Source organism: Diabrotica virgifera, chromosome 8 (assembly GCF_917563875.1).
Source record: "Diabrotica virgifera virgifera chromosome 8, PGI_DIABVI_V3a".
Classification (NCBI taxonomy): domain Eukaryota; kingdom Metazoa; phylum Arthropoda; class Insecta; order Coleoptera; family Chrysomelidae; genus Diabrotica; species Diabrotica virgifera.
The window spans coordinates 135081687-135107117 of NC_065450.1; the positions used below are offsets into that span (position 1 = coordinate 135081687).

The window sequence follows — 25431 nt, forward strand, 5'->3', positions numbered from 1 at the left end:
CAACCGGTTTCGCACAGTACAGGGTGTAACAAAAATACAGGTCATAAATTAAATCACATATTCTAGGACCAAAAATAGTTCGATTGAACCTAATTTACATTAGTATAAATATGCACATAAAAAAAGTTATAGCCCCTTGAAGTTACAAAATAGAAATCGATTTTTTCGAATATATCGGAAACTATTAGAGATTTTTTATTAAAAATGGACTTGTGGCATTCTTATGGCAGAAACATCTTAAAGAAAAATTATAGTGAAATTTGTGCACCCCATAAAAATTTTATGGGGGTTTTGTTCCCTTAAACCTTCCCAATTTTTTGTGTACGTCCCAATTAAATTATTACTGTGGTACCATTAGTTACATTCAATTTCATTAAAACTTTTTTGCCTCTTAGTATTTTTTCGATAAGGCAGTTTATATCAAGTTGCGGCTTCTTTTTTAATATGTTTACATAAAAAATTTATGGGGGTTTTGTAACTTTAGCCCCCCCAAATGTTTGTGTACGTTCTAATTAAACTATTACTGCGGTACCATTAGTTAAACACAGTGTTTTTAAAACTTTTTTGCCTCTTTGTATTTTTTCAATAAGGCACCTTTTATCGAGATGTAGCTTCTTTTTTAATATGGTTCAAAATATACCTAAAAATATAAATCATAAATAAATTTTCATATTACTAAGTCTCCATAATCGTACTTAACCATATACAAATATGTGGTGGATTTGACAAATATTCTAAATATCTCGATAAAAACTGACTTTTCGTAAAAGTGCTAAGAGGCAAAAAAGTTTTTAAAATATGGTGTTTAACTAATGGTACTACAACTATAATTAAATTGGAACGTATAGAAAAGTTTGGGGGGGGGGGGTTTAAAGGAACAAAACCCCCATAAAATTTTTATGGGTTGTCCAAATTTCACTATAATTTTTCTATAAGATAATCCTGCCATACCAATGCCACATGTCCATTTTCAATAAAAAATCTAATAGTTTTCGATATATTCGAAAAAATCGATTTTCATTTTGTAACTTCAAAGGGCTGTAACTTTTTTTATGTGCACATTTGTACTAAGTAAGTTAGGTTCAATCGAACTATTTTTGGTCCCAGAATAAGTGATTAAATTTATGACCTGTATTTTTGTTACACCCTGTATAATTTACTAAGCATTCACAGGTCTCCGGTACGCAAAATTAAACCAATTCTTTTTTTTTCCTTTTTCATTTCGTTCCATTTACCCACTTCTTTTTACCTCAATTGAAATGGACTAACATGCTCAACATTCATACAATATTATTTACTTTTTTTTAATGGAAATTAACCATAGGTTCAGTTTAAAAACCTTTATTTTGAAGTTTCGATTAAGACGGTTGTACTTCGGAAATCGAAAGATTATTACGTCCTCACAATACAAGTTAATTTATTTTGTTACTTGATAAAACCTATAAAAAAGTCTTCTAATAATTTAATTTTATCTGCATCAATCATATTGACAATTCAGAAATATATTTACATTTAGACTTTTAGTCTATTGATTTAATTATGTATTTAATTATGTATTAATTATGTATTTTAGAAAGGAATTACAACGTTAACGGGGTTTTATTGTTTCATAGTCAATGGACCTCTAATTATGAAAAACCCGCGGAGTGCTACGATGTAAAGTTGTGCGTTTTTGAGAAAGGGGTGAATTAGTCCTTAGGCATAGGGCGAATTAGGATGAGTTCTATGCACTTTTGGTACAAACACGGCTACAGAAAAATTGTTCCAGGTTAAATTTACTTTCGAAGCATCATATTGAAAATATTTTTTTTTGCAAAAATATATTCAAAAGAAAAGCAAGAAAAAAACACGAGAGATTGCTTCACAAAAAAAACCTCCATCCTTTCTTTCTCTTTTTAGAGAAACATTTAGTAGAAGTCTCTGTGATTTATAGTTTCCAAAATATGATTTTTCAAAATACGCCACTCACAGCGATTTTGGCCCATTTTCCTTGTTACTTCTGAAACATTGTTCTGTAACTTTTTTCTACGTAGCTTTAAGTATATGCAATGTCACATTTGATAGGAAGAAAAGTCAATTACCTTTATAATGGTCTACTGCAGAAGGCTGTCCGACTATTTTTAAGCAAGAGATGTTTGTTCAAAACTTTATACTTTTAATGATTTTTGATATATTTTACGATTATTTTTAAATTTCTTATTATAACTTTTTTTATTGTATATTTGGGTATATATATTGTACAATCAAAAAGAAAGCTTATTTCCTTTACTTTAAAATGGAGTATTGTAAAAAATTCTAGGACTGTTTTTAAACAAGATATTATGGTATGATACAATTGATCCAAAAGATGGCATAACCCACACATCCAAAGTGAAAGTTATCCTCCAACACCACATTGTTCTATATGGTCCACAAAATGTTCAGAAAAAAGTCACACCATTTTGAGCGTCGGGTTGGGGGGGGGGAGGGGTGAAAAATCGGTAAATTCGTAGTTTTTTTACGTTTTTCGTCAATATTTCTAAAAATATGCGGTTTAGCATGAACAACCTTCTATACAAAAATTTTTTACATTAAATTTGAAATAAAAAAGGCTCTATGCATAATCCTTCTAAAATGAACGGTTCCAAAGTTACGGAGGTAGTATAGTATAATTGGTCCAAAAAAAGGCCTAACCCAACACCAAATTGTTCTATATGGTTCAAATGTTGTTCAGTAAAGAGTTACACCATTTTGAGCGTCCGGTTTGGGGGGAGATGGTGGTGAAGTCGGTAAATTAATAGTTTTTTTACGTTTTTCGTCAATATTTCTAAAACTATACTTTAGCGTAAACAATGTTCTATACAAAAATGTTCTACATAAAATTTAAAACAAAAAAGGTCCTATATATAATTGTTATAAAATCCACGGTTCCAGAGTTACGGAGGGTGAAAAGTGGAGGTTTTAGATACTTTTTATATTTTTTGGGCAGTTGATGATAATTTTGGGTGGTGAGGTTGAGGTTTCTTCAAGGGCTTATCACTAACATACCATGGGACACTGAAAAAGCAAATTTTATTTACAAAACACAATCCTCTTAATGAAAATTTCTTTCATCAGTAAAATATGCAAAAAAAATATAAAAAGTATCGAAAACCTCCACTTTTCACCCTCCGTAACTCTGGAACCGTTGATTTTATAACAATTATGCATGGGACCTTTTTTGTTTTAAATTCTATGTGTACCCTATTCCACAAATATACGACTGTGTTGGATTATTTCGACAACGAATATTTTATTGTGCAAAATATGAAGAACGAAAATAAATTGCAAATTACATTGCTGTTTATTGGAATAATAATTAGAGCCATTTACTTTCGTACTTCTTATGTTGCACACTGAAATATTCGTTGTCGCGATAATCCAGAACAGTCGTATGTTGGTGGAGTGAACCATAGAACATTTTTGTATAGAACATTGTTTACGCTACAGCATAGTTTTAGAAATATTGACGAAACACGTAAAAAAACTATTAATTTACCGACTTCCCCCCATCTCCCCCATCCCCAAACCGGACGCTCAAAATGACGTAACTTATTATTGAACAATATGTGGACCATATATAACAATTTGGTGTTGGAGGAAAACTTCTACTTTGGATGTCTGGGTTAAGCCTTTTTGGACCAATTATACTATACTACCTCCGTAACTTTGAAACCGTTCATTTTAGAGGGATTATGCATATAGTCCAGAAAGCCAATGCGCATCCGCTAGAAAAAATATTCTAATTCGGATTTTTTGCACAATCTTACTCAAAAAGGACCCCTTTTAACAAATTTGCATGTTGCCAGGACCAAAAGGTGGTAAAAAATTTTTTAAACGTTTTTTTTTTGTTTTTTTTCTAAAATTATTTTTTTTGCATGGAACAAAATTTTTTTACGTTTTTTTGGATTATTCCAAACAGAAAAGGTCTTTAGTGACTTTTCTCTAAAGTTGATAGTTTTTGACATATAAGCGATTAAAAATTGAAAAATTGCGAAATCGGCCATTTTTAACCCTCAAAAACTATATGAAAAACTGAAAATTTGAATGTTGCCAAGGTAGATAGATATTCTTTAAACATCGATTGATGAAATTCCGAAGAGTTTTTTGCAATACAATATCAAAAACCCCTTTGTTTTTTAATTGCCAATCAAGCGTGCGCGACACTATTTTCCACCGTTGCATGTGTATGCAGTATGGTGCAAATGAAAGGAATAAATTCGTTATTTCGTAAACCGGCGACTTTAAGGAAAAATCCCGAAACAGGTCGATTTTTATTTTTATGTTATGATATTGTGACACATATGGTATACTAGTGACGTCATCCATCTGGGCGTGATGACGTAATCGATGATTTTTTTTAAATGAGAATAGGAGGCGTGTGCTGGCTCATTTGAAAGGTTTTTCAATTCTCTATTCAGTAATATAAACATTTACATAATTATTTATACAGGGTGTCCAATAATTTAATTTTTTGTCAATTTGCCAAATTATTTAATTTAATAAAAATTTTTTGGACACCCTGTATAAATAATTATGTACATGTTTATATTACTGAATAGGGAATTGAAGAACCTTTCAAATGAGCCAGTACACTACCCGTATTCTCATTTAAAAAAATCATCGATTACTTCATCACGCCCAGATGGATGACGTCACTAGTATACTATATATGCCACAATATCATAACTTAAAAATAAAAACCGACCTGTTTTGGGATTTTTCCTTAAAGTCACCGGTTTACGAAATAACGAATTTATTCCTTTCATTTGCACCATACTGTATACACATGCAACGCTGGAAAATAGTGTCGCGCACGCTTGATTGGCAATTCAAAAACAAAGGGGTTTTTGATATTGTATTGCAAAAAACTCTTCGGGATTTCATCAATCGATGTTTAAACAATATCTGCCTACCTTGGCAACATTCAAATTTTCAGTTTTTCACATAGTTTTTGAGGGTTAAAAATGGCCGATTTCGCAATTTTTCAATTTTTAATCGCTTATATGTCAAAAACTATTAATTTTAGAGAAAAGTCACTAAAAACCTTTTCTGTTTGGAATGGTCCAAAAAACCTAAAAAAAATTTGTTTCATGCAAAAAAAATAATTAATTTTAGGAAAAAAAAAACAAAAAAAAAACGTCTTAAAATTTTTTGACCAACTTTTGGTCCTGGCAACATGCAAATTTGTTAAAAGGGGTCCTTTTTGAGTAAGATTGTGCAAAAAATCCGAATTAGAATATTTTTCCTAGCGGATGCGCAGTGGCTTTCTGGACTAATAGGGCTATTTTTATTTCAAATTTAATGTAGAACATTTTAGTTCAAAAATGTATAACTATCTTGGAACAATAGTAAACGAACAATGGGATCACTCACAAGAAATAAAATATAGAATAGAGAAGGCTAGAAGTGCATTCAATAACATGGCCAAACTCTTTAAAAGCCACAACTTTAATCTGGAGATAAAAATTAGGATCCTACGATGTTATGTCTTCTCAATATTGTATTACGGAGTTGAATCCTGGACACTCACTGAAGCAATGGAGAAAAAACTTGATTCCTTCGAGATGTGGCTATACAGGCGAATCCTAAAGATATCATGGATGGACAAGATAACCAACGAGACCGTATTACGAAGAGTGGACAAAGGAAAAGAGGTGATGCATACCATTAAAAGGAGAAAGTTAGAATATCTCGGACACATAATGAGAAACGGCACTAAATACAGATTACTGAAGGTAATCCTTCAAGGTAAAGTATTCGGAAAGCGCGGAATTGGGAGAAGAAGAATATCATGGTTAAAGAACCTGAGGAAGTGGTTCTCCACAACAACAACTAATCTATTTTAAATATATTAGACTACTAGAATTTTAAATAACTCACAACTCATCTGCTCAGCGTGGTAAAAGTTCCAACAAGAAAGATTTCTTAGTACTCAGCAAAAGAATAAATGAATTAAAAATGTATAAACATTTTCAATTTCTTTGCAACACGAAAATGCAGCAGCTGCATAATACTCTGGTTCAATCGGAGACTGCAGGAAGAGTCTATACCGGTTTCGGAGGTCTTTTACCCCTCATCAGTAAACCCATATCCTCTTCTTTCCAACTTTCCCAGGCATCATACTTTAAGCCTTTCCCAATTGCAAAGAAAGAAATGTCACGGATGCATTAGAGCCATCTACCGAAAGACAAAATAAGTTATCAATCGAAGTAGCACAGAAAACGACAATAAATATCGTTCCTATATTACCAGATTGACAACAGGTGGAATACTTTCTTTGGTTACACCTCCTGAGATTTTCAAAATTATAAATCATACAGGGTGCCGAGGAAATTAAGATGAGAGAATTTTAAATAATTCACAACTCATCTGCTCAGCGTGGTAAAAGTTCCAACAAGAAAGATTCCTTAGTACTCAACAAAAGAGTAAATGAATTAAAAATGTATAAACATTTTCAATTTCTTTGCAACACGAAAATTCAGCCGCTGCATAATACTCCGGTTAAATCGGAGAGTGCAGGAAGAGTCAATACCGGTTTCAGAGGTCTTTTATATTTGGTCTTTTTTATTTATTGTCGTTTTCTGTGCTACTTTGATTGATAACTTATTTTGTCTCTAGTGCATCCGTGACATTTCTTTATTTGCAATTCGGAAAGGCTCAAAGTATGATGCCTGGGAAAGTCAGAGAAAAGAGGATATGGGTTTACTGATGAGGGTGGAAAGACCTCCGAAACCGGTATAGACTCTTCCTGCACTCTCCGATTTCCTGCATTTTCGTTTTGCAAAGAAATTGAAAATGTTTATTCATTTTTAAATACAGTGGAACCCCGATAACCCGGAAGTCCGGCTAACTCGGACCGATTTTCATCAGATCAAACAAACATTTTTTCACTTTGACTGTGTTTGTTTACCAAGAAATAAACAATACTGTATACAACTGTACGTAATTTAGAAGTACTGTGCACTGTGCATGTGCATACCTATGTATTTCATGTATTTGCAATTGTAATGTGTATAGTCCGTCCGCTATAACTTTTCCCATGCGGTACGATTCATTTTCAATCAAATTAAGTCAAAACAGAAAGTGAAACATACGCCGATGTGTGTAGTATATAGTATACACTATACAAAATGTATATACACATTGACGTTCGTTTCAATTTATGTTTTGACTTAATTTGATTGAAAATGAATCGTACCGCATGGGAAAAGTTATAGCGGACGGACTATATTTGTTTATTATTAATATGTATTTTATTAATTTTTACCATATTCTCCGGCTAACCCGGATTTTCGATAACCCGGATCGGCCGCGGTCCCGAATAATCCGACTTATTGAGGTTCCACTGTAATATTTGTTTGTAAATCACGCAAAACTAAAACTTTGTTTTTAATTCACATATTATACCAACATTTTTTGCAAGAATCTGGGTGATGATGTCAAACTGTTAAATATATATAACTTCCTACGAAAAAACAATTCAGCAGTATTTTTTATACATACAAAATCAGCAAAACTCACGTTAAATTTATTTTTTTAGGTCATATTTCAACACTTTCAAGTCACGTATACATATAGAATTTTGAAGCCGTTGAATATTAAAGGACTTTCCACCCATATTTTGTAAGGTAAGCAATAAATACATACACCTACACCTATGTCTAAAAGAATAACGTACGACTGGCTGTTCTGATAAATATTTTTCATGCATGCAAAACCATTTGGCTGGAACACTGCTATTTTGAAACGGTTAGTTAAATGTAGTAAACTTTTCTGTGAGTTTTCGCTTTCCTTCACTTCTAGTCGCATCTTGAATACATGTTTAAAGCTTTATGTATTTTTTATATAAATGTTGACCTTATTTTGATGTTTTATTGTTTTGTTTTATTTAATTGGTTTTCGATTTTTAGGTTGATATACCTAGGTATATACCAGGTATAATATTGGTCCAATCGCTAACGGTAAAATATTGCAAAGCCTCTGAATTTTAAAGAACCGCTTGGAATAACATGAAATGTGGTATACATTATCTAACATGTCAAAGGAAAAACGTGAAATTGTGCCGATGTATGCTTTTGCCCTGGGGGTGAGTTGCACCCTTTCTCGGGGTGAAAACATATACGTTCAAAATGAGTCCGGAAATGGATAAACTGACTATACTAAAATCACAATCAAGATGCACTAGAAATAACAAACACGTTAAATGTTACGCGAATCACACACAATGTATATATATATATATATATATTGCATAAATCATTAAATAATGATTTACAAATTTTGTTCATTGTAAATCATGATTTGGGAGTGCTCCTCGTAACATTCAAGTGTCTTGATTTGTTTATTTCTAATGCACCTTGATTGTGATTTTAGTATAATTCTAAGCAACTTTTTTGTTCTATAGCGTTTCTTCACTAAGTTAGTACTTTTCGAGTTATTTGTAAGTGACATGTTCATTTTTCAACAAAAAACAACACACTTTTAGACGCTCTTTCGCAAATAACTCAAAAAGTAAGTATTTTATGAAAAAAAAATAAAGTTAGCAAAATTATAGATTATAAACAAAAAAAAAATGGTGTATGCATGAGGTCTCTAGACCTAGTAGAAGTAGAGTTGTAGCTAATGAAAACTAGGTTCATATTCGTCAAATTCCAAATCGAATACTTCAACCTGAAATAACCAAAAAATGAAAAACTTTCTGGGAAAACTCAATACAAATTTTTTAAAATGCTTAAAAAAGCTTTATTTATGTTTTTTAAAAAGTTTTTAGCATGAAAAGTAAGCAAGTTAGGCTCAAAATAAAGTTAGTTAATTTTTTTGGTAAAAACAACGTGAAAATCACCCTCTAATTAGCATCCCAAATGAAATTAATTGTTACCTTTTTACAAGTTGAATAACTCATGTATGTATTGTTTATATAATCTGTAAATTTTATCGGCTCAAAGTGCTTATTTTGAAAGGGCTGTAGTTGAAAGGGCTTGAACGAGTCAGTAATCACGAGTGTATGCAAAGTTTTAACAGCCATATCTCAACCAATTTTTATGTTACACAGAAACAAAAAATCCAAAATATCCAGAAAACTAAATCTTACATTTTTGTACTCTTAGAGATTTTGGTATTACATACTAATAATTTTTAAGTTATTTTGAAGAAAAGGCATTTTTTTCGAAATTGAAAATTAAAAAAATTTTACTTTAAAACCAAACGTTTTCAAAAATAAGCACTTTGAACCCATAAATAATATATCATTCAAAGAGCATGTAATGATGTCTATGATTACTCACGATGATGATGTATTTTTCGATAAAGTACTTACTTTCGTAGTTATTTGCGAAAATCTGTTTAAAAACGTGTTTTTTTTTTTGTTGAAAAATGAATACATTCACTCGCAAATAACTCGAAAAGTATCATTAGCCCAGTAAATGAACGGAAAATACGGCGATACCGTGTAATTTTCAGGGGCAACTCCGAATTGCATGAAAATTTGGATTTAGGTTCTACATACCCTCCACTTCAAAGTTGAAATTGTGCGGTTGGTTGCTTTTACTTGGGGGGTGACAGTCACCCCTTCTCGGGGGTGAAAAAATATACGTTCAAGATAGGACCGGAAATCGATAAATTCACTGATTTTAAGCAACTTTTGTTCTATAGGGTTTTTTACGTAAGTTAATACTTTTCGAGTTATTTGCGATTGAAAATGTTTATTTTTCGACAAAAAAAAACTACGTTTTCAGACGGTTTTTCGCAAATAACTCAAAAAGTAAATATTTGATCGAAAAAAATATCCTTAGCAAAAGTGTAGCTTATAAAAAACCGAAAAAAGTGGTGTATCAGTAAAATCTATAAATCGAGTAAAAAGAAAGTTGTAGCTCATGAAAAATACGTTCTTATTCGTCTAATTCCAAATCGAATATTTCAAGGTGAAATTACCGAAAAATTAAGCACTTTCCGGGAAGAACCCATTCAAACTTTTTTAAAGTGTTTATAAAAGGCTGTATTTTAATGGTTCATAAAAGTTTCTCGCATTAAGAATAAGCGAGTTACGCTCAAAATAAAGTTGGCCCTCTTTTTTTTTGGTAAAAAAATCATGAAAATCTCCCCGTGTTTGGCTCCCCAAATGAAATTAATCGCTACGGCTTTACAAACAATTTACTTACTTATCTATTTTTATATGATCTGTTATTCTCACCGGTTTAAAGTGCTTATTTTTGAAAGGGTTATAGTTGACTTGAACGGGTCAATAATCACGAGTTTATGCAAATTTCGAACAGCCATATCTTAACAAATTTTTGTCTTATGGAAAAACAAAATGAAACTAGCATATTTATAATAGCAAAACCTACATTTTTTTACTCTTTAAGATTTTTCTTATCACTAATACTTTTTAAGTTATTTTGAAAAGACGAAATTTTTCAAAAATTTTTAGAACATTTTTTACTCTAAAATCAATTTTTTTCAAAAATAAGCACTTCAAACCAATCAAACTTACAGATCATATAAACAATACACATACAGTTAAAATAAATGGTAAAGCGGTAACGATTAATTTTCAGAGTAACACATTTCTTATTATTGTAAAAAGTACATTCGCCAAATGAGTATTAAATGAGCCTTCTTTGTAGAAAGATGTGTTTTATTTTAGTAATTTATAGTTTGTAATATTCACCCTCAAATTAGGGCTAAAATATTACAAAGTGGTGACGAGTTTTATGGACATTTGTTCTAGTATTACGAACGAGACTAGTGACTTTTTGTCGTAGTTAACGCATTTTTTATATTAAAAATGCCGGACGTGCCAAAAACGCCATCTTATGTTCCGTTTACCGATACCATTCAAGAGTTCGTGCCCGGTAACTCAGATTGGACAGTGTATAAGAAACGATTAAGTAATTACCTTGCTGCAAATGATATTAGTGACGAAAATCGGAAACGCGCTATTCTCTTAAGTTTATTAAATGAAGAAGCGTATAAATTGTTGTTCAATATGTGTATTCCAGCCGAGCCAGAGATAAAAACGTTCAAAGAATTGATTGTTTTGATGGATGAACATTTTAAACCGATTAAATCAGTGTTTAGTAACAGGGAAAATTTTTTTATAGCACGCAAAATGGCCAACGAAAGTGCCAAAGAATGGGCAGCACGTCTACGTAGTTTGGTAGTGTCGTGTGAGTTTGGTGGTGCCCGTGAAATCGAACAGGCGTTAGTGAGTCAATTGATCATAGGCTATGATAGTGGCACAGTAAAAGATCGTCTCTACGAGGAGAAATCCACGGTAAAGTTTTCCGAGGTGGTGGAAATAGCTTCAGCAAAATCTGTAAGTTTTTCAAATTTACAAGTTGTAAAAAAGGAACCAGAAATCCATTTCGCCGGCGGAAGCTCTTCCAAATTTAAACAGTCATCGCATGTTCGCGCATCTACATTTCAGAAAAGCAACTTCGACGCAGGAGGGAGGAGCCAATCTTCAACAGCTGGAACTTCCACCAAGACTAAATGTTTGGTATGCGGACGTAAAAACCACAATTCAGATAAGTGTGCCTATCGAGAATGTTTTTGTCACATTTGCAATATAAAAGGTCATTTAGAACCAATGTGTTCAAATAAAAATAATAAATCTAATAAAACAGGTAATAAAAACAATTTTCTAGATTCTGAAGAATATTGTTTATATAGTTTACAATATAATACGAATCCTGTGTTAATAGATTTATTAATTGATAATGAGTTGTTTACATTTACGTTGGATACTGGCGCCTAGCTATAGTGTTATTTCAGAAAGCTTTTATAATTTAAATTTTAGCAATAAAATTTTGCAGGCAACCTCCAAAATTTTTAATCTTTATAATGGGGACAAATTAAAACCTTTAGGTTTCGTTAATTGTGAGGTTAAATATAAAGAGAAAAATGCTATGTTAAATTTGTATGTTATTAGTAAAGGAGGACCTCCATTGCTAGGTAGAGATTTCTATAATCTGTTCGATCTTACCATTTTTAACGTAAACGATTTAGAATTTCCGTCAGATTTGAATGATATATTAAATAAATTTCAAAACTTATTTTCGCCTGGTTTGGGTAAATTTACCAAAGGTGTAATTTCAATAAAATTAAAATCTGATTCTGTAAGTCCTAAATTTTTTAGAGCTCGTCCTTTACCATTCGTGATGAGGGAAAAGGTAGAAAATGAGCTAAACAGGTTACTACAACTAGGTGTAATTGAAGCTGTAGATTTTTCAAATTGGGGTACGCCTATTGTTCCTGTATTAAAAAAAATGGGTCTGTTCGAATTTGTGGTGATTTTAAAGTCACCGTAAATCCTTTAATAGAAATTGATCCATATCCTTTACCTAAAATTGAAGACTTGTTTACAAAATTAAACGGGGGGTTACATTTTACAAAATTGGATTTATCTAATGATTACCAGCAGATATGTTTAGACGAAAAATCGAAAGAGCTTCTAACGATTTCTACACATAAAGGTTTATTTCGTTATACTAGAGCACCATTCGGGATTGTAAGTTTACCTTCTAAATTTCAAAAAATTTTAGAATCACTTTTACAGAGTAGTCACATGTTGTCACGTTTCCGCACGTGCAACGTGCAATACGCAACGTATTGAAAATAATTCAGTTGAAAATGTTGAATTTAATTATGTTGAGTATTTTTTAGAAAATTGTAGTTTTCCTATTAAATTGGAAGAAGTTAGGGAGGCAACCAAAAATGATAGGTTTTATCTGCGGTTCGCAAATTTATTGATGTGGGTTGGTCTATAAACAAAAAAATTGCAAAATATATTAAGTTTAAGTCATTTTATAACATTAGAAATGAATTATCTATCGAGTCAGATTGTTTAATTTGGAATAATCGAATTATAATTCCGTCTAAATTACAACAAAAAATTTTACAAAGTTTACATTCATCACACATGGGCGTAGTTAAGATGAAAAGCTTAGCGCGATCTTATATTTGGTGGCCTGGATTAGGAAAACAAATTGAAGAAATATGTAAAACTTGTGAAAACTGTTTAAAATTTAAGAATGTACCTGAAAAAACCGAAATTCAATCTTGGCCTTGGCCGGAACGACCTTGGGAAAGACTTCACTGGGATTTTATGGGTCCATTTTTGAATAAAAACTTTTTAATAATATTATATGCTCATAGTAAGTGGATAGAAGTATTTCCCATGAGTTCAATAACTTCTGCCATGACTATAGACGTTCTACGGTCATGTTTTGCACGTTTTGGGTTGCCGTGTCAAATGGTAACCGATAATGGTAGTTCTTTTTGTTCGGATGAGTTTCAAAATTTTTTAAAAAATAATAATATTGTTCATATTACTACTCCCCCATATCATCCTTCATCTAATGGCGCTGCAGAAAATGCTGTGAAAACAGTAAAAAATGCTTTAAAAAATTTTTTAGGTGATAAAAAAAATGTACACCTTAATTTAGCATTAAATAATTTTCTCTTCAGTTATCGCTCCACTCCTCATTGCACAACTAAGGTAAGTCCTGCAAAATTAATGTTAAATAGGAACTTAAGGACAAGATTTGACATTTTATTACCAGGTGATCGAAAAAATTTAAGAAATCATGTAACTACAATACAAAATAAACAAAAAATGTATTCTAGCGGTAAGAGATTTTTAGTGTTTCAGCCTGGTGAACAAGTGACTGTGCGCGACTATCGTAAAAAAATACGGTTGAGTGGATAAAAGCCGTAGTTTTAAGGAAAATCGGAAAAGTAACATATATTGTTAAAATTCCTTAACTAAATCATGTTAGCTGGAAACGTCATTTGAACCAAATTAAAAAATTTCATATAGTGGAATCTTCACTACTGAGTGGTTCAAATGAAGTTTCTCCTATGGTAGATACTGATGTAAATATTGTAAATAAAGAGAATTTAAGTAAAGAAAGTACTGAACGGCCTAAAAGAGTGGTCAAACCCATAGATCGTTTAACGTATGAGTAATTTCTTTTTTATTATTTTGTAAATACTTATATTTGTTTTACTAGTAAAAAATAATTTTTTTTTAAGGGGGAGATGTTGGATATTGTAAATATAGTTTTAGTAGACCACTCTGTAAAACCTAACAACTGTTATCAGAGTAACACATTTCTTATTATTGTAAAAAGTACATTCGCCAAATGAGTATTAAATGAGCCTTCTTTGTAGAAAGATGTGTTTTATTTTAGTAATTTATAGTTTGTAATATTCACCCTCAAATTAGGGCTAAAATATATTACAGCTAGAAACTTTTGTAAAAAAACCAATATAAACCTTTTTTTATATACTTTAAAAATATTAATAATCTTTTCCCGAAAAGTGCTTAATTTTTCGTTGATTTCGTGTTGAATTATTAGATTTGGAATTAGACGAATAACAACGTATTTTTCATGAGCTACAACTTTGCTTTTACTCCTTTTATAGATTTTACTGATAGACCATTTTTTTCGTTTTTTTTTATAAGCTACACTTTTGCTAAGAATATTTTTTTCGATAAAATATTTACTTTTTGAGTTAATTGCGAAAAACGGTCTGAAAACGTACTTTCTTTTGTCGAAAAATCAACATTTTCAATCGCGAATAACTCGAAAAGTACTGACTAACGTAAAAAACTTTATAGAACGAAAGTTACTTATAATCAGTCAGTTTTATCCATTTCCGGTCTTATCTTGAACGTATTTTTTTTTGACCCCCGAGAAGGGGTGATTGTCATCCCCCAAGTAAATGCAACCAACGCAACGGCACAAATTCAACTTTGAAGTGGAGGGTAAGTAGAACCTAAACCCAAATTTTCATGCAATTCAGAGTTGCCCCTCAAAATTACACTCCAAAACGGTCATTTATTGGGCTACATTGACTTAGTGAAAACCTCTATAGAAAAAAGGTTTGCTTAGAATTAGTCAGTTTATCCATTTCCAGACTTACTTTGAACGTAATTTTTTTCGCCCCCGAGAAGGGGTAAACCTACCTACCCTACCCTTTGAGAGAAAGCACACACCGGACAATATCACTTTTTTTCTTTGATACATTAGCTATGTGTATACCAAATTTCATGTCAATCCAAGCGGTCAAACCGTGATTTAATGGACTTATATGTTGAAAGCTGAGTTGAAGCTCATGAAATTTAATTTCTATAGTACATGATGTATAAAGTTCTGAAGCTGTTTATCATAGGGCATAGGATCATAGGTTTAAATAATGATCCACCCTCATAGCTTTCCATCCAAAGCTCTAGCTGTTTCCTCGGGAAAAGTACATTTAAACCTCGATTTTGTTGACAGTGATATGAAATAACCCCAAACAACAACCATTGGCGGTTATATCCAGCTTTTTTAACAAAATTCTATTCAATATTTATTTGAGAACACATTCACATTATGTATATCTTACGAAGATCATTTAAATTATTTTTTTAAAACCTTATTTTTGACTGAGTTATAGTTGTTTGGGCTGGAACATGTCACTCATCACGTTTGTATGCAACCTTTGAACAGCCATATTCTTCAGAATATAACGTATACCGATTTTGAATTTTGAGATTACATTTTCTCCAACCTAACTTTTGATTGGAATTTTGCTATTTTTGTCAATTTTCGTCAATTTTCACTCGTAATATCGATAGTTTTTTTATTATAATAATATATGTTATGAGTACTTTAAAGATATGAAAATTGGTGTGATAAAAGAGGACCAAAATAAAAAGGTGATGGTTCGAAAATTATGATCCTATTTTTTATATCTTTGCCGCAAATGCCGGTCAATTTTGACCGATTGTATCTCAGGAACCACTCATCACAATTAAACGTTTTTTTTTTTAAAGAAGTGTCCTGCTGCTTTTTTTTCAATCCGGTTTTCATGATTTAATTTAATTTATTATTTCCCGAGATATTCTATCTGTTTATAAGCCAAAAAAAATGTTTATAATTTTAAAATATTCCTGAGGTCGCTTAAATAGTCCAATTTCAATTCTGCGAAGGACATTAGATAGGTACAGTGTCTTTTTATACAAAAATCATAGTTATTCTTATGTATCATAATTATTATGGTTATTATAGCGACCGTAAATTTTTAGTTAACAATTCAATTGTTGCTAAACTGTTCATTCAATTTCCTTCGGCTTCTGGAATTATAATCTATATGAAAAGAGCTTTTATATTACCAAGTTATTTTGATTAACTATTTATATGGGAAATAAGCATAATAATAACATAAATAATAACTAATAATGATAACTCATAAATATTAGCAATATCATTTTAAAGTCTTCTACTTTAAAATGTATAATATATGTCTGAATTGCCAGTATGAATGACTCAGATTAAATAAATTATTAGAATAATTTTTTACTTAGCAACAAGATTTTTGTTTAATTTAGTAATATTTTGTATTTTGACAACGACACCCGATTTGGGCGTCGAAACGTTAATAAAATTATTTTTTTCAATTGCATTGTGGCTTATTTCCCAAATAAATAGTTAATCATAAAAATGCCACAAGGAAATAGCTTCAAAACAACACCAAGTTATTTAATTATTGATAAACAATTACTTATCTAAAATTTTAGTTGAAAATTAAAGAAATTTGTTTTAAAAACCCGCATTTTCCGGGGAAAAGTTTCGTCAAAGTAAATCGGGAAAACACGTCTCTATGCAGAATTTAACGTATTTTTGGTGTAAAGTTAAAATCTTTGGATATAGAGAAAAAATTGAAAAAACACGATTTTTGGGCGCCATTTTGTTTATAACAAAAGTAGCACACTATCTGCGGATTTTGCATTTTATTAATATATACAATCATAAGATTTGATTTCAGCAATAAAATTGCTGGTAAATAACTTTTCCCAAAAATGGCCTATTCTCCGATAATCTGCCCAGACTATAATTATGGGGAGATTATCACGATTTTTTTTACCAATAAATCGGGACCAACTTCATTTTGAGCGTAACTTGCTTAGTTTTGATGCTAGAAAATTTTATATGAATTTTCCTCGAAAAGTGGTTCATTTTTTGGTTATTTCACGTTGAAATATTCCATTTTGAATTTGTCGAATAAGAACCTATTTTTTATTAGCTACAACTTTGCTTCTAATAGACCCATAGACTTCATAAATATACGTACACTATTTTTTTCGTCTCACATTTTTGCTAAGAATAGATTTTTCAATAAAGTACCTACTTACTTTTTGAGTTATTTGCGAAAAACGGTCTGAAAACGTGTCCTCTTTTTGTTGAAACGTTAACATTTTCACTCGCAAATAATTCAAAAACAATTGACTTATAGTCCATTCTTTAACGGTAAAATATTGCAAAACCTCTAAATTTTAAAGAACCGCTTGGATTGACATGAAATTTGGCATACACACAGCTAATAAGTCAAAGAAAAAAAGTGATATTGTGCCGATATGTGCTTTTGCCCTGGGGGTGGTTTTCACCCCGTCTTGGGGGTTAAAAAATATTCGTCCAAAGAAAGTCAGGAAATGGGTAAACTGGCTAATTTTAAGTAACTTTTGTTCTATAGAGTTTTTTCACTAAGTCAATACTTTTCGAGTTATTTGGCAGTGAATATGTTCATTTTTTCAACAAAATAACCACGCTTTTAGACGGTTTTTCCCAAATAACTCAAATAGTAAGTATTTTGTCGAAATAGCATTCTTAGCAAAAATATAGCCTATAAAAAATTTAAAAAAATGGTGTATATATCACGTCTTTTTATTTAGAAGAAGCAGAGTTATAGCTAATGAAAAATTCGTTCATATTCGTCAAATTTCAAATGGAATACTTTAACGTGAAATAACCAAAAATGAAGCACATTTCGGGGAAAACTCATTACAACTTATTTAAAGTGTTTAAAAAAAGCTTCATTTTTGTTTTATAAAAAAAAATTCTAGCATCAAAATTAAACAAGGTACGCTCAAAATAAAGTTAGTCCCTTTTGGTTTTGGTAAAATAATCGAGAAAATCACCCCCTAATTAGTATCTTAAATGAACTTAATCGTAACGACTTCACAAGTTTATTGACTCGTGTATATATTGTTTATATGATCTGTAAGTTACATCGGTTCAAAGTCCTTGTTATTGAAAGGGCTGTAGTTAAAATGTGTTGAACGAGTCACTGATCACGAATGTATGCAAATTTAGAAACACCAAATCTTGATCAATTTTTGTCTAACAGAAAAACAAAAAAATACGTAATATTCACAAAAGCAAATCTGACTTTTTTTGTTTTTCGAGATTTTTGGTATCTCTAACAATTTTTAAGTTATTTTGAAAAAAAGCATATTTTTCAAAATTTAAATTTTTAAAAATTTTACTTTTACTTTGAAACCAAATTTTTTCAAAAATAAGCACTTTGAATCGATGAAACTTACAGATCATATAAACACAATATAAGTAAAATAATTAGTGGAGCGGCAACGATTAATTTCATTTAAGTTGCTGATTAGGGGGTGGTCTTCCCGATTTTTTTTTTCAAAAACAAAAGGGACCAACTTTATTTTGAGCGTAACTTGCTTAAATTTAATGCTAGAAACTTTTTGTAAAAACAGAAATAAAGCTTTTTTCAAAAACTTTAAAAAAGTTATAATGGGTTTTCCCCAAAAAGTGCTTAATTGTTTGGATATTTCACGTCGAAATATTCTATTTGAAATTTGGTGAATATGAATCTATTTTTCACTGGCTATAACTCTGGTTCTATGAGATCGAGAGACCTAAAGCGTACACCATTTTTTTCTACTTTTTTATAGGCTATATTTTTACTTTTTGCTATAGAACGTTTTTTCGACAAAATACTTACTTTTTGAGTTATTTGCGAAAAAACGTCTAAAAATGTGGTTATTTTGTTGAAAAATGAACATATTCACTCGCAAATAACTCGAAAAGTGTTGACTTGGCGAAAAAGCTCTATAGAACAAAAGTTACTTAAAATTAGTCAGTTTACCCATTTCCGGACTTGTTTTGGACATATATTTTTTCACCCCCAAGAGGGGGTGAAAGTCACCCCCATGGCAAAAGCACACATCGGCACAATATCACTTTTTTTCTTTGACATGTAAGCTATGCGTATGACAAAGTTCATGTCAATCCAAGCGATTCTTTAAAATTTAGAGCAAAAACCGTGAAAGAATGGACTATTAGTGAAAATACAACTCTACAAAACAAAAGTTGCTTAGCATTTATGGAATAGTAAATTTATCTATTTCTGAAATTCTCTTGAACGTATATATTTTTACCCCTCAAGAATGGGTGGATTTCACCCTTCAAGTAAAAGCAACCCTGGGCTCAATTCCAATAATGAAATAGCGAGTAAGAGAAACGTAAATCCAAATTTTCAAGCAAATCCGTCGTGACTAGGAGTTTGCTTGGCTCTTACTTTAATAGTACATAAAGCGATAGAAAAGAAATTAAGAAAGAAGTTATATTAGGTACATTATCGCCGAAACAGTAGACTACAGCTAGTGTTGCCAGGTCCGATTTGTTTTTAATCGGTACATAAGCAAAAACAATTCGGGATTTAGGGTTGTAGATCGGGACAAATAAACAACAATAGCCCAGTAAATGACCATGTTGGAGTGTAATTTTCAGAGTCAACTCCGAATTGCATGAAAATCTGGTTTTAGGTTCTACTTACTGTCTACTTCAAAGTTGAACTTGTACCGTTGGCTGCTTTTACTTGGGGGCGACAGTTACAGTTACCCCTTCTCGGGGTAAAAAAACGTGCGTTTAAAGTAAGTCCCAAAATGGATCAACTGACTAACTCTAAAAAACTTTTGTCCTATATAATTTTTAAACTAAGTCAATACTTTTTGAGTAATTTTATGGAAAAAAATTATCTATGGCAAAAATGTAGCTTTTAAAAAAGCAAAAACATTGTATGTTCAGAAAGTCTATAAAACCAGTAAAAGCAAAGTTGTAGCACATCAAAAATACGTTCTTATTCGTCAAATTCCAAATCGAATTTTTCAATTTAAAATAACCAAAAAATTAAGCAATTTTCGGGCAAAACCTATTAAAATTTTTTAAAGTGTTTAAAAAAATATTTAATATTGTTTATATAAATGTCTCTAACATTAAAACTTAGCGAGTTACGCTCAAAATAAAGTTGGTCCCTTTTTTGGTAAAAAAAAAATCGTGAAAATCTCCTCCTATTTAGCACCGCAAATAAAATTAATCGTAACCGCTTTACCATCTACTCTATATGTGTATTGTTTATACACTTTGTAAGGTTTACCGGTTGGAAGTGCTAACGTTGAAAAAAATTGGTTTTATAGTAAAAAAAATTTTTTTTTAATATTGGAAAATGCTCTTTTTTCATAATAACTTAAAAAGTATTAGGGATACAAAAAATCTCAAGGAGTAAAAAGTAGGTAGGTTTTGCTTTTATAAATATGATAGATTCATTTTGTTTTTCTGTAAGACAAAAATTGGTTAAAATATGGCTGTTCATATTTTAGTTTTAATTAGTGACTCGTTCAGGCCCTTTTAATCATGTAAAAAATACATAAGTAAAGTAAACTGTTTGTAAAGCGGTAACGATGAATTTCATTTGGGGTGCTAAGTAGGCTTTTATTTTCACGATTTTTTTTTTACCAAAAAAGAGGAGTCAACTTGATTTTGAGCATAACTCGCTTAGTTTTGATGCTAGAAACTTTTTAAAACAAAAATAAAGCGTTATTAAAAAAGTTTTAATTGGATTTTCCCGAAAAGTGCTTCATTTCTTGGTTATTTCACGTTGAAATATTTGATTTGGAATTTGAAGAATAAGAACGTATTTTTCATGAGCTACAACTTTGCTTTTGCTGGGTCTATAGACTTTACGAGTTTACAGTTTTTTCAGTTTTTGAAGTTATACTTCTTTACCGGCGATAGAGGGTGATTTTTTTATATGTTAAAACCTATCAGCCCGGCGCATGCGCATTATAACTTTGTTCTGATTGGATGTTCAAATGACATGTCAAAAATTATCCGATATGGCAGCTGTGGTTTGGAGGTAAAGGTAAAGGTAAACAAATGTATAATATATTAGTTTTATTGTTGTGAGGACAGAAACAAAAAAGTTTATAATATTGTAGTGACTTTTAAATAGTTTTTAAAAGCAACAGGTACGTAATAATTGTTAATGTATCATGGGTATAAACCTACCTATTTGATCTGCCAAAATACATAGTATGTAATACTTTTATTTATATAATTTGATTACCATCAAAATTTCTATCAATATTCACCTAATATATTGTTTTTTTACTCTATGTTTTGTTGTATTTTTTCAATTCTAAATCATTTCAATTCAAAATTAAAATAATTTGATCAATTTTCAAAATATCAAAATATCACAAGTTTAATCCGTTTAGTTAGTCGATCTTCGTAAATAATGACACATAGTGTCCGTGGCTAAGCGGAGAAGGCGAATGAATTCCAATACCAACCGCTCTTATCAGCGCTGGTTCGAGTTCCAATAGAAACTTTCTTTTTTGTTTTTTTTAATACATTTTATGATTGTAAGTATATTTATTATATAATTGTATTTTCAGAAAATACGTATTTTCGTTACGATACGTATACCTATTTAGTTAAAAAAATTTTCGACAATTAATGTTCAGACATCATTTGTGGCTTGTTTAATGTGTTTGTGTGTGTTTTATTCTTTTATTATTTTAATTTTTGGCACTGTTCTAATAAAAATGTTTGAGAAGTAGTAAGTATCAATTAGTTTAATATTTTAACAAAATATAAATAAAAAGTATATTAATTTCGTTTAAATCATATAATAGAAGTATAACTTCTTACGTGCGTACAAAGTACACACACATTCTTTTTTATATTATGCTACATTTTTGCTAAGAATATTTTTTTCGATCAAATACTTACTTTTTGAGTTATTTGTGAAAATCGTCTGAAAACGTGATTTTGTCGAAAAATAAACATTTTCAATCGTAAATAACTCGAAAAGTATTAACTAAGTTCAAATTCTATAGAACTAAACTTGCTTAGAATTAGTCAATTTATTATCTCCGGACTTATTTTAAACGCGAGGTTTTTCAGCCCCAACTAGGGGTGACTGTCACCCCCCGAGCAAAAGCAACCAACGGCACAAGCTGTCCAAATTTTCATACAATTCGTAGTTGATCCTGAAATTTACACGGTATCGCCATATTTCCCGTTCATTTACTGGACTACAAGGTGTTTCTATAATCTGTATTTAATCCTACATTTTAATAATAATCAGACGAAATTACAAAAAAAATCGTAGATTAAGTACTTAAATTATTTATTTTTTATTAAAATTATATTTTTCATTCGATTTTGCCGCTTTTAGGAGTGTCTTGTTTTTATAACATAGAAAATTCACTGCAAGTCCTCCTGAAATTGGTTTTCCTGGGTGAAAATCGGGACATTTAGTGTCCCGATCAGGTACAAATCGGTACGCATCACCAGACCCCTGAAAATCGGGACGTCCCGCGCAAATCGGGACACCTGGTAACGCTAACTACAGCCGAACTCGAGGTACAGGAGATATAAACAAACCAAAGCATGAAACACATCAGAATCATAAGCGTGCGGTTTTGCTATTCTATTAAATTATTAAAAGAATAATTACAAAATAGCAGATTTGTTTACTTTGAATAACGAAGATCAAATATGAAATGTTAGTATTGTTTTCAAGGAAATTCAAATCATTAGATGTTATTTGTTCAGTTATATTAAAAATAAGCTTTTTAACTGTAAAAATAAAACAGAAACGTGTGGTTTGACAAAAATTATAAAGCAGTAATTGTAACGTTGTTGTGACACTGTAACGACTAATTTCAAAATATTACGCAATAGTATATATTAGGTTTGTTCTAGCAAACAGCCAAACTATTCAGAAACAGTCAGCAAACAGTTGGTCAGTGAGAGAACATAATAGTAGTGTTCGCGCAGTACAAATCGAGCATACCCAGAGTAAGTTCGGGATTAGTTTCCAATGCGCAGGCGTCAACGTAAACTTATCCTGGACATGCTCAGGATTTTTCGCTCCGCGAACAATTTTCGGATTCGCAATGTAATGACGGGTTGCATACATTAAGGTTAGAGAAGGAAGCTTTTTGTTGTCTCTTTCTTATTTCGAAATAAATGTCAAAAAAAAATGCAAATGCAACAAATTTGTATGTCAACAAAGAGAAAAAGAAAAGAGAATAAAGGCAACAGGCAAAGGATTAACTTTCTATTCAATAATTCAATGCCTTTTTTAGAAGGTAGAAATTTGATTAGAGTCTTTCTTTATTATTTCCACAATATAATGTGGTTATTTCCACTCTGAAATCCAGCTTACATTTTTGTAGAGAGTAAGATTGTTGATATATGTAGATATAAAAATTACCTTTAACTTCATGAGGGTTGAACATTATCTGAAGGAAGGAATGAAGGAATAATTTAGTAAAACAATCATTTCCAATTTTGATATCTATGTATTGAATTTAATGGGTTGTGGCATTGTGTTGTGGTTTATTACACCACAAAAATAATGAAATATAACAAGACACAAGAAATAGTTTCAGAATAAGTTTGATGTATTGTTTATGTTTCATTATATTCAATAAGAGACTAATTTAACTCATAAATTAAACTGAAAAATAAACCACAAGAATATGTAGGTACTTATAAGCTCATTTAGATAGAAGAAATTAAGTAAAAACAATTTATTGTAATACATACTACCGTAATAGATAAATATCGAATGAAAATAATACTTGAAAAGGTACCTACTTATTTATAAACATACGAAATGGAAAACATTGACAAAAACAACTAAAAAAGCTTTAATATAAAAAATATTAAAATTTGTTTGAAGAATATTTAAATGACACAACACTTTACATAATTTCAAAACTTTAAAAACCAGAATCTACATCTACAAGTTGTTTAACAAAACAATATTTTAGGTTAAGAATTGGAAGGAGTAAGAACAGAATGTCAAGAAATTCTTCCCAAATATTTTGTGCGCCTGTGCGAACTTAAAATCCGAAACAAAATCCTCGAACGTCGAGAGCGTACCCCGGGCATGTTCAGGATCTTTTTTCTGTACTGCGCGAACACCGAATTAAAAATCCGGAGGGTGTTCAGAGGGAAAGATTTGGACTCCGCTAACGCCCAATTTTGTAATGCGCAGGCGTTCTCCCTCTGGGTATACCCAGGACGTACTGCGCGATCAAAGCTAATACAGTCACCAGTGCTATCCCCTCTACTCGCGCTGGTTCGCTATTCGCTGATGGTTTCAAACCGTTTGAAACTGATGCTAGAACAAACCTATTATTATGTTTTCCGAATTTTATTTTGAAAAACAATAAAACTCGCATGATCCACATAAAAAATGTCACCAAAAATTGTTTCATGTAGATATCAGCTATTACGGGAGAGAGGGGGATCCCGTTGGGGCATCTTTGATTTGACGATAGACTTGGTTTTGGAATGAAAAGTATGTATTAGGCATGCAGTGTTTTTAAAGATATAGGTAATGTGTCTTGGAGAATTTGATGTCTTGTGAGTCAAAGATGGAGACGGTTTCATCAATAGAAATGTTGGTGAATAAAGAAAATGTGTCAAAATTAACTAGTATATCTGAGGGTGAAATAGAAATGTTTTTCAGAAGATCAATGAAATAGAAAAGTATATTCTACATAAAATATAGATTCGTATTCATATATTCTGCATGAAATGGTATATTCGTGGAATCCGGGACGATTTTTCTCTGGGTCTAAGAGATTTTTTGATATCTGGAAATAGAGTGGACTTATTTATAATGGATTTGGTCGTTTTTCTAGATATGTAGTGGGATCGTTTGGGACGCGTTTGTATTCTGTGAAATTGAGAAGTTCGGACATTTTGTCGAAATAATAGAAGATTTTGTAATGCAATATAATATATATACAGAGTGGGCCAATTAAAAGAGTCCACTTCGATACTTGGCAGTATTTATTAGATTTTAACATATTCGCGGTCATGACTGCATATGAAGTCATTTACTTCATAAGAATACGTATATAAAATGACAGCGTGTCCGCGAATGTGTTAAGGAAATGAAGAATTACATAAATCTGTCATTTGTCAACCCCCTCCCTTCCATTTTCCCCACCTCTTATTTTTAAATAGGGAATAGGAGTCGTGTGCTACCTCATTTAAAAGTTTATTCAATTCTCTATTCAATAGTGTTAGCATTGACATAATTATTTATACAGGGTGTCCAAGTAAAATTATTTTGAATTAAATTAATTGACACAAAAAGAAGAATGTATGCAATTTATTTAACTCAAAATACATTCTACTACTGAAGGAAACAGGAAAATGTTTATTTGACAAATAAATATTGTTTTTCGCTTAAATTCAATATTCGACCTAAATAAGAGAGGCAGAAGGGCGGCAGCTTGAACATAGA

The 25431-nt window shown here is 31.1% G+C and overlaps 1 protein-coding gene across 3 annotated transcripts in view; it reads left to right on the forward strand.

The window, feature by feature from the left end:
- Nucleotides 1-25431, forward strand: part of LOC126890384 (methyltransferase-like protein 22) — an 844950-nt gene that overhangs the window by 418946 nt on the left and 400573 nt on the right. For all 3 annotated transcript variants that reach the window (XM_050659270.1, XM_050659272.1, XM_050659271.1), the window contains one exon: nucleotides 7562-7649. The gene's annotated coding sequence lies outside the window, so the exon portion shown is untranslated. The remainder of the gene's footprint in view (nucleotides 1-7561; nucleotides 7650-25431) is intronic.